Source organism: Bufo bufo, chromosome 9 (assembly GCF_905171765.1).
Source record: "Bufo bufo chromosome 9, aBufBuf1.1, whole genome shotgun sequence".
In the NCBI taxonomy this organism is placed as follows: domain Eukaryota; kingdom Metazoa; phylum Chordata; class Amphibia; order Anura; family Bufonidae; genus Bufo; species Bufo bufo.
Window position 1 is genome coordinate 120,912,658 of NC_053397.1, and position 11,167 is coordinate 120,923,824.

The 11,167-nt window shown below is 39.9% G+C and overlaps 1 long non-coding RNA gene across 1 annotated transcript; it reads right to left on the bottom strand.

Moving 5' to 3' along the window:
* Window positions 1-5,825: 5,825 nt before the first annotated feature.
* Window positions 5,826-8,506, bottom strand: LOC120979050. The gene is made up of 3 exons (XR_005774231.1): window positions 8,295-8,506; window positions 7,185-7,344; window positions 5,826-7,104 (listed from the first exon to the last, which is right to left on the bottom strand). It is a non-coding gene; the product is annotated as an uncharacterized LOC120979050 (long non-coding RNA).
* Window positions 8,507-11,167: the final 2,661 nt, after the last annotated feature.

The following is an 11,167-nucleotide window of genomic DNA, read 5'->3' on the forward strand; positions in this document are numbered from 1 at the left end:
ATGCTGCCCGCTCATGTCCTTTTTTCTGTGGACTATATGGTATGGAAACTTCGAAAGATGCGAATGTCATCCATGAAAAGGAGACGGCGATATTGGGTGCATCCCATTACATCATGCCGAATGACACGAGGTGTTTATTCGACCCTTTATCAAGAACTCAGAAATCACCCTGTCAAATTTGCAGAATATCTCCGTGTAAGTGTCGCAAGCTTTGATGACCTTTCCCAACGTTTACGTCGCCGATTGAGACGGAAGGATACGAAATTTCGTCGAAGTGTAACTCCAGAAGAACGACTCATGGTCACTCTGCGGTATGTATGGTACAACTTTCCATTATTGCTTCTACTGTGTTTCAGAGCCTTTTTGTTTTGATTATTATTGTGAGTATATGATTAATCTCAAGAGACAACTTTTTATATATAGTAGTTACCTAAAATATGTAAATGCATCCAAATTTTATACCATTTTCCGTTCAACCGCTAGGTAATGTTGATCTGTTTGCTGTGAAGGATCTTGAATTAATGCTTGTGGGACAATCCGAAAAGTTGTTTTGCTGCAGTGTATTTCTTGCGAATAGTATTTGTGTAACAATTATGTTAAATTTTATTTTTTTGTAGGTTTCTGGCTAGTGGTGAAAGTTTTTCCAGTCTTCATTTTCAATTTCGACTAGGAAAATCTATAATATTTTACATTGTTAAAGTTACCTGCCGGGCAATTAGGAATCTTCTGCGTGAAGAATTTCTTCCCCATCCTACTTGCCAACAGTGGATCAGCATAGCCGACAAGTTTTATGAGGTGACACAGTTTCCCAATTGTATTGGTGCAGTGGATGGGAAGCATGTGAGGGTCTTGAAGCCCCCACGTAGTGGATCCTCGTTTTTTAACTATAAAAAGTATTTTTCTGTGATCCTAATGGCAATTGTTGATGCACATTACAAATTTGTGGCTGTTGATATTGGAGCTTTTGGACGAACAAATGACTCACGTGTTTTTAAAAATTCTAATATGGGAAGAAGGCTGTACTCGGGAAACTTTGGTATACCAGAGCCCAGGCCTTTACCAGGTACTACAAACCCTGCTCTTCCATTTGTTCTAGTCGGAGATGAAGCTTTCCAAATGTGTGGAAATTTACTGAAGCCATATGCCAGCCGTGGTCTAGACTATCACAAAAGAGTGTTCAATTACAGACTGACTCGCACAAGAAGAATGGTCGAGTGTGCCTTTGGCATATTGACTGCAAAATGGTGAATATTCACTCGTGCAATACAATTGAAAACAGATACTGTGGATGATGTCATAAAAGCATGTGTTGTGTTGCACAATTATGTACTGACCAAAGAGCCTTTGCCTACGGAGCCACTGTCATTAAATCCACCAGGAGATCACATAGAAACTGGCCCAAGATCAACAGTTGCTGTGAGTCGCATGCCCGATGAATTTGCAGAATATTTCATTTCTTCAGCTGGATCTGTGCCTTGGCAGGATGAACATATTTGAACTTATATATTCCAGCGTTGTTCTTAAAAAAAAAAAAAATTCTCTATTGTTTGTTACTGTTTGTTTATTAAATATGTACAGTTGAAATTTGTAATTTGTTATGTACATAATAGTTTATTTTATTGTTTGTTCTTAATATATTGTTGTTTATTGTTGAGTCAACCATGATGCATCGGTCTACCTACATTTATTGCCTTAATTCAGCAAAAGGTAAGCTATGCCTCTCCAACCATCTCCATATCCCTTGTTTGTCGTTTTGAGTCTTGACTGTATTAAAACCACTGACAGTATATTTGAAATAAAAAAAGTATTTATTTAGATAAATACTTTTTTTAAAATATATTTTTATATTTTAATAATTATTTGCATAAGTTTACAAATAAACTTCCATAAAAGCACATAGCTCAACACAATGGAAGTAGAATTCACATTAGAAAAGGATAAGATATTTTCTACCGTACATGTAGGAATACCAAAATGTCCATTGTGAAAAGGTTGTTCTATCTGTGACTGTGATTCTCCTTGTTACCTGATGCAAGTGTACACCATTTTCACGATTGCACATGCTATGTGATAGCATCATCATACCAAGTTCAGAATCATCACACTACAGTATGCACCGCGAGACATGTCTTCCTTGAGCGGGCCAGAAGTTATATGGTGACATGGAACATGCAAATGGAAGTGCACATTATCAGTTATTTCAATGCTGCTATGCATGTCTTACCAAACACAGGGCTACTGTGCATCATCAATATGATGTAAAAAGTGCTAGACTACAGCCATGTGGGTGGCACAACATGCAAAGAATCAGTGTAGTCACTGATGGTGTGTCCTCCAGTACCCCTTTAAATTACATCAGCAGGTACAATTTTTTTTTTTTACAAACCCCATGTCTCTGAGTGTGTTCAGTCTTGTGCATGAGACATTATATCAATGACATATGCCATTTCTAGTCTTGTAGTTTTCAAGCAAGTATACAATGGAGGATCACGATGGCGAGACAATAGCAATGGAACAACAACAGGTGGAAGACTGAAAAAGTCATCAGCTTTGTGCAGACCACGCAAGGTGCTAAATAAGTGACAGTATATGGATTTGTGTACTGTGTCACTCACTCACAAGTGGTAAACAAGAACTATCATCATAATCATTGCAGTCCATTACCGTAAAAGAGTTGAACCAACCTGAGTCTAGTCATGGTAGCTAATCTCTGTGTCTCTGACCCATGTGCTGATGAATGGCATTTTTTTCCTTAATATAAGGAAAAAAGACTAGCTGGAAAACTGTCAGTCATCAGCACCTTGGCCTGGAGATAAAGTAATCATGAATAATAAGGCCAATTACTCTTTTCAGGGTCCAATCTGCTATGATTATCATGTTAGTTCTTGAAAATCTAAATGTCCGAACGAGGAAATCAAACCACCTGCCTATATTTAGCAGCTTGTATGGGCTTCTGAAAGCTGATAAGTGCACAATAATGGCACACATATCTGAAACATCCTTAAAATGAATCTAAAAATATTAAAGTATAAAACATAGAAAATTTTTCAAGTTCAACATCATTAAAGTGCAAAAATTGACACAGTGGTCAATATAAACCTTATGAGGTACTCATTTATAAACTTCAAGAAAACATAATATACACTGCTCAAAAAAATAAAGAGGAACACAAAAATAACACGTCCTAGATCTGAATTAATTTAATATTCTTCTGAAATTATTTGTTCTTTACATAGTTGAATGTGCTGACAACAAAATCACACAAAAATAAAAAAAATGGAAATCAAATTTTTTAACCCATGGAGGTCTGGATTTGGAGTCACACTCAAAATTAAAGTGGAAAAACACATTACAGGCTGATCCAACTTTGATGTAATGTCCTTAAAACAAACCAAAATGAGGCTCAGTAGTGTGTGTGGCCTCCACGTGCCTGTATGACCTCCCTACAACACCTGTGCATGCTCCTGATGAGGTGGCGGACGGTCTCCTGAGGGATCTCCTCCCAGACCTGGACTAAAGCATCTGCCAACTCCTGGACAGTCTGTGGTGCAACGTGACGTTGGTGAATAGAGCGAAACATGATGTCCCAGATGTAAAGAAAAACCAAAAAAGGGGGTCAGTCAGCACATACCAAACCGCAGAAGCACATTGCTATGGCAGGGAACAACATTGAAAGACAGAAACATGCAATGCGACAATTAACTGCAATATAGAGTACAAAATTGCATAATAATAACAAGTGCTACACTATAAGTGCGAGATACTTGGCAAATCGTTTTGTACAAAATTATTTGAGCCCGTCTGCCGAGCGTCAAGGCGATCTCTGTTAGACGGGTTCCTACGCTAAATTCTACCTGTTAGGTGCCATGACGGCTACCATACATTTCAGGGAGTGTAGGTTCCACATACCTACGCTAAATTTTACCTGTTAGGTGCCATGACGGCTACCATATACTTCAGGGTATGTAGGTTACACAGCAGGCCCACTCCACGACATCACCGGCACCAAATGGCTACCAAGGACTGCAGTGAAAGTCCACAAACTATCCCACTCCTGGTGCCATGGCTTCAGTGAGTGAAGGGGAGCAGGCCTGACTATGTACTAACACTAATTAAAATCAGCCTATAGGGCAGACAGGGTGGTCAGGAGTGCATGACTGAGGAGGCAGCCACACCTCCAGTACAAACTGCAAAGAAAAACCAAAAAAAAGGGGGTCAGTCAGCACATACCAAACCGCAGAAGCACATTGCTATGGCAGGAAACAACATTGAAAGACAGAAACATGCAATGCGACAATTAACTGCAATATAGAGTACAAAATTGCATAATAATAACAAGTGCTACACTATAAGTGCAAGATACTTGGCAAATCGTTTTGTACAAAATTATTTGAGCCCGTCTGCCGAGCGTCAAGGCGATATCTGTTAGACGGGTTCCTACGCTAAATTCTACCTGTTAGGTGCCATGACGGCTACCATACATTTCAGGGAGTGTAGGTTCCACATACCTACGCTAAATTTTACCTGTTAGGTGCCATGATGGCTACCATATACTTCAGGGTATGTAGGTTACACAGCAGGCCCACTCCACGACATCACCGGTGCCAAATGGCTACCAAGGACTGCAGTGAGAGTCCACAAACTATCCCACTCCTGGTGCCATGGCTTCAGTGAGATGTGCTCAATTGGATTCAGGTCTGGGCAATGGGCAAGCCAGTCCATAGCATCAATGCCTTCATCTTGCAGGAACTGCTGACACACTCCAGCCACATGAGGTCTAGCATTGTCTTGCATTAGGAGGAACCCAGGGCCAACCGCACCAGCATATGGTCTCACAAAGGGTCTGAGGAACTCATCTCGGTACCTAATGGCAGTCAGGCTACCTCTGGCGAGCACATGGAGGGCTGTGCGGCCCTCCAAAGAAATGCCACCCCACACCATTACTGACCCAATGCCAAAACGGTCATGCTGGCATTGTCGGAGGAGGTTGCAGGCAGCAGAACGTTCTCCACGGCGTCTCCAGACTCTGTCACGTCTGTCACATGTGCTCAGTGTGAACCTGCTTTCATCTGTGAAGAGCACAGGGCGCCAGTGGCGAATTTGCCAATCTTGGTGTTCTCTGGCAAATGCCAAACGTCCTGCACGGTGTTGGGCTGTAAGCACAACCCCCACCTGTGGACGTCGGGCCCTCATATCACCCTCATGGAGTCTGTTTCTGACCGTTTGAGCAGACACATGCACATTTGTGGCCTGCTGGAGGTCATTTTGCAGCGCTCTGGCAGTGCTCCTCCTGTTCCTCCTTGCACAAAGGCGGAGATAGCGGTCCTGCTGCTGGGTTGTTGCCCTCCTACGGCCTCCTCCACGTCTCCTGATGTACTGGCCTGTCTCCTGGTAGCGCCTCCATGCTCTGGACACTACGCTGACAGACACAGCAAACCTTCTTGCCACAGCTCGCATTGATGTGCCATCCTGGATAAGCGGCACTACCTGAGCCACTTGTGTGGGTTGTAGACTCCGTCTCATGCTACCACTAGAGTGAAAGCATCGCCAGCATTCAAAAGTGACCAAAACATCAGCCAGGAAGCATAGGAACTGAGAAGTGGTCTGTGATCACCACCTGCAGAACCACTCCTTTATTGGGGGTGTCTTGCTAAATGCCTATAATTTCCACCTGTTGTCTATCCCATTTGCACAACAGCATGTGAAATTGATTGTCACTCAGTGTTGCTTCCTAAGTGGACAGTTTGATTTCACAGAAGTGTGATTGACTTGGAGTTACATTGTGTTGTTTAAGTGTCCCCTTTATTTTTTTGAGCAGTGTATATTGTGTTAACTAGGGTGGTGGTTGAGTGAATGGAGCCTTTCCTGGGGCTGCAGTTGGGGACCCATCATCTTCTGCACTTTGGTCTAGGAGTGATTGCATGAACGACTGTTGCGGTCTGACATATTCACCCTGTTGTTGATGTTGTGGAGTATGAAGAGAATATGAATCAGTACCAGATTGGTATGGAACAGATTTGTTTGAGAAAGGGGTATTATGTAGACGTGTTTGAGAACTACCAGTGCTTTTGTATTGCAAAGGTGTTTGTGCAGAGACATAGGAAGGTAGCTGTGATTGAGATTGGCTTAAAGTCTCTTGAAAGGTTGATGCAGGTTGATATCTGAGGGATGTGCTATGGCTTTGAGAAGGTGGAAATGTGTGAGACGTTGGGTATTGGTGGGACGTAGGTTGTCTTTGGGACGGTGGGTGGCTTTGGGATGGAATAAAGTTGTGGGATGTTGATGGAAAGTTGTGGAAAGCTGGAAAGTTTTGTGCAGTGCCTAAGTTTTGGGCCGGTGGGAAGTTGTGGTACGGAGGTAAAGTGTTGGATGGGGGAAAGTTTTGGGACTGGCTAAAGTTTTGTGAATGGGGAAAGTTTTGTGATTGTTGAAAGTTTTGGGATAGGGGTAAGTTTTGGGACTGTTGAAAGTTTTGGGACTGGGGAGCGATATGTGGCTCAGAGTATGAGTGGATGTTGGGTAGGAGGTGGCTGGGGGATACGACTGAGCCAGAGGACCATGGATGTTGGGTAGAAGGTGGCTGGGGGATACGACTGAGCCAGAGGACCAAAATGAGAGGGTGGTGGGTGTTTAATATTCCAAACAGTTTTGATCAATGTCACTCGACAATCACAATTCTGCTCTGGAGTCATGTTGTCCATCCAATGACTTAACGTTAAGAGAAACTGCTGATTATGGGGTTCTGGACGACAAACTACCTCGACATGATTGATCATGGTAGTTAACTCTTGCTTATACCGAGTTTACTCCTCCTCTATTTTTAATAAACAATCTCGGAAGATCAGTGCAAGATCCTCAAAGACTCTATGTGGTCTTCGAAGTGGTCTCGGCCTACTTAAAACTCTGTCAAAGGCAGAAGAAATGAACTGTCGAGTATCTTCAATCTGAGCACATGTCTCAGTTTGGCGGCCGTGCGACTTCAGAGCAGAATCATGTGACTGAGATGGTAACGAAGTTTGATCGGTAGATCGTCCAGACAATTGTTCGGTTGATTCCTCATGTTCAAGAGGTTCTGCTTCAGGAGGGAGTGTGCTTGAATGAGTCCTAAAATAGATAGGGAAATAAAAGGTATAATTTCTATATTCATTATTGTTTTTTGCTTCTCTTTAGGATATTTAACTCACGTGCGCTGCTGAAAACAACGTTGAAGAAATTGAAGATGTGGTGCATATTGGTAAGCTTTCCTCCGAGAAAGACCCGAACCACTTTGCACCGTTCGTTCATGATTGAGGTCACGCATAAACCTATCGCGTATTGATCTCCAGCCTGTTGATATGATTTCAGCTAGAAAATAAAGAACAATTATAATAACCGTATATACTGCTATATATATTCTTTTCTGTTGACATCGGATTGCATAAAAAACTTTTGCCCCAGGCAGTCCAACATTCTGCATTGTATATAACTGTTATTTTGCCCGGTACCTGAATTGGCTGTATCAGTTGTTGAAACCAAGTTTTCCAAACAGAAAACTTATGCTCACTTCACTATTCTTCCAACTAGAAACATCACTATCAAATCTTCTAAAACCAAATGATTTAACAAAAGGAATGAAATGAATGTACCACAATTATTTTAAGCCTGACGGCTTAAATCGTTCCATGTGGGAACCACATTGGCATAGACCTCTTGCCATTGTCGACGAGTCGTGTTGTGGTCCGAGTGTTTGGGGTCTGTTTGGTCCCATAGAGCTGGCCTTGCTTCTACTAGCTGTATTAGCAGCTCACAGTTTATGATTGGGAGAAATTGCCTATCTTCCTCGTCCAATTCTTGCTGTCTACCCTATTTGGTTTAAAACAAATGTTATCATTACCTTAAAAAGCTACCTGCAATTCCAACTGCACTTAAGTGTTTTTGTTAAAACTTGTATAGCGAATATGTTGCATGTGCCACCACTGCCCACTGCATCTTTGGTTTTAATTAAAAAATATTAAAAAAATTTGCTTGTATTTGGTCTTTGGGTGTGAAGGGCTATAAAGATATAGACTTGGCGAGCGGGTCATTGCTTTTAATTTAATATGAGAGTAGCCCCTGTTCATGGTATGTCCATTATGGGATAAGCAACACTTAAATTTTTGTTTGGGTAAAACCAATGTCTCCGATCCTCACGGTCATTTTTTATAATAATAAAAAAAATTGGGGTATGATGGCCACGTTATCTTATAGGTGATATAAGATACTGTATACTGGGGGCAGTGTGGACAGCTCACATCACAGCACATGTGCCTACTCACACGACCTACACGTCCACGACGACTGCCACGACCACCACGCCTGGAAGTTCTTGTTTGAACAGGTGATGGATTTTCACTTTGCCTGTTTGTGTCCTAATAAATAATATAGTTATCACAAAAGACAATTGATTACTTTAGAGAACCTAAGTATATATACTCCCATCGTCGTCGTTATGACGTCTACTTCGCGGATTTTCACTGGAATGTGTACCCTCCTGTGTCTGAAAAACAAACACAGTTTTGGATTCATTGAAAATTTGCTGTCTGCCTGCCCTGCAGCAACCAAAATGCATCACCCATATACACTCTTTCAAATCTTGTTGCCAATACATTGGCCTATCTATCCTTTTGCGGTGTTGGCAAATCATGTACCTTTCAAGTTTATATCCTGTCGGTGGGTAATAATTCAATTAAGAATTATTAATTATGGTCATAAAAATTATTAATCATAAAAAAATTAAATTTATAAAATTTGTCATAAATTCTTAAAATCATGACCTGGTGAATTGTAGACAACCTAATTGATACAATTCACATCTGAGTCCGACTATTTCCTCAGATAAATAAGTTCTTTTTGACGTGAGATGACGTTAATGATAAAATGTAGTTCTACATTATACAATAATACATAGGTATTATAAAAATATGCAGATTTATTGGTTACAAGGTTATAAACATATATAAGTAAATAAACACAATGATACATGCAAATGAATATATATAGCGTTAATATAAAGCATTACAAGCTTAACAATACATGTGAGTGGAAATAACTTGTCACATTATACACAAAGCTATTATTAGGTTAGGATATCAAAATATGAACATAAGTTATATACATTACTTCTGTTCAGAGAAAACCTCATGATATCAGGATGGGCATGTCTAATCCTAGACATCAATATAGAATGATAAATACATTCTGCCCCCCTCTAACCAACTACACATCACATGACCTCAAGATGGGCAAATCCATCCAAGGATATAACTTAGAAGAGATAACCATATCCTTCCGCCCCATCCTGGACTATTTTCACATACATGACTTTGGTAAGACTATTAAGACAAATAACAGGGATCTAGGATTTTGCTAGTCCATATCTTAAATGGGAAGGATTTGATATAAGTCCTTCCTGTGGGAATCCATCACTTAGCTTGGCGAAGAATGTTCTATTAATATATATATATATATATATATATATATATATATATAAGCAATTATTTAATGCTTTGCTAGATTATGAGTCCAGATTCTTCTGCAGGTAGAATGAAGCCTCACAATATGCTAAAACTACATCTCAATATGGAGATGATCAATTAATTTAATTATTTATTTATTCGCCAATCTAGATGGTATAATTTCACCCACACTATCAAATTAGTCTTAATAAAATGAAATATCATTTTCTGTGTCTCTTACCAAGTCCTAGTAGGAATCTCACTTCTGCTCCTAGGAAAGCTGGGTGGTCCATCATAGCACATCTCACCATGGCTTTCATCTTGATAGACCTCAACTTCTCCTCTCCTTCCTTCTTTCTTTCTCACTCTCTCTTACATTCTCCTCTTTTCTTACTGTGTATGGCTTATGATCACAAACTTATCAGTTAGACACACCTTCCTAGTTTGGATCTTTCCAATCATTGTCGGATGGGCGTGACCATTGATAAAAATTGTGACATCATAACCTTACCCAGAATGCACTTTTGCTACTGTTGTAATGTCACCTACTGATACCTAGGTGGCACTGCTGTATAAGCTATCTGCATCATAGTATAAAGGGTTAACTTATATAAGTCTGAATATACATTTTGACCTTAGAAGCTTTAATTCAAAGCCATAGGGATTAATTCTGACACTTGTAGCAATTAGAGACAGACCTCTAGGCGTCTCTCTGAAGGTTTCTCACATTTAATTTATGGATCGTAAATGGCTTGTTTTCTCACAGAGATATCAGTACCTCCTCTGTCATACCAAAGATGTGATTAATTGTTACAAAACACACATCTTCACAGACACTCTTTTTTTAGAGACAGATACTCCTAATGAGAAATATACACAATATACTGGATACATGTTGTCTTCGTAACATATAACAATATGATATAAACAAATATATATATATATGTCCTACTGATTGTCTTATGCTAAGGACTAACTAAGGCTCATTAAATGAATACATACATATTATATATTTTGCTTCATTAATAAATGCCTAATTGTATAGGTAATTATCACCAGCTGCACAGAGCTTATCTTTATCGCCCGTCATAAATATAAAAGTAAACAAGGATGCCTCTTCTCAGACTGGTATATTCATGAGTAGAATAACACTGAAGTAGAAACCTTTGTGTGACCTTAATTTGGCCTACTCAAGACATACAAAATTGCAACTATAGTCGACCATGGCTCTTAAAGGAAATGAACATCCATTTTGACAATAATGAATTGGATATCAATGCATTTACCTATGAAAAGGCCCAACAATCCATTGTACCAATTATGGATGTGTAGAAACAAAAAATCTAAATATAACATTCCACACTTACTGACTCCTTTGGTTCAGGAGAAAAACGCAATTCCTCGTATTCCGAACGTATTACCAACTAACGGAGTCAAACGTATGCATACATACGTCAATTAGTTTCTATGGGAGGTTGAACGGATAAGTTTTTAGTTTTTTTTTTCTACTTCCGGACGGACTACAGGAACGGAGAGCTTGAACGCAGATGTGAACATAGCCTTAGACTATATTATCCTTTTTGATACAAAACAAAAGTCTAAGTGTCATTTTTTTTATCCGATTATCTTATGTGGGGGCTCATTTTTTGCAGGATGAGCGGACGGCTTTATTGGCACTATTTTGGGGGCTGACT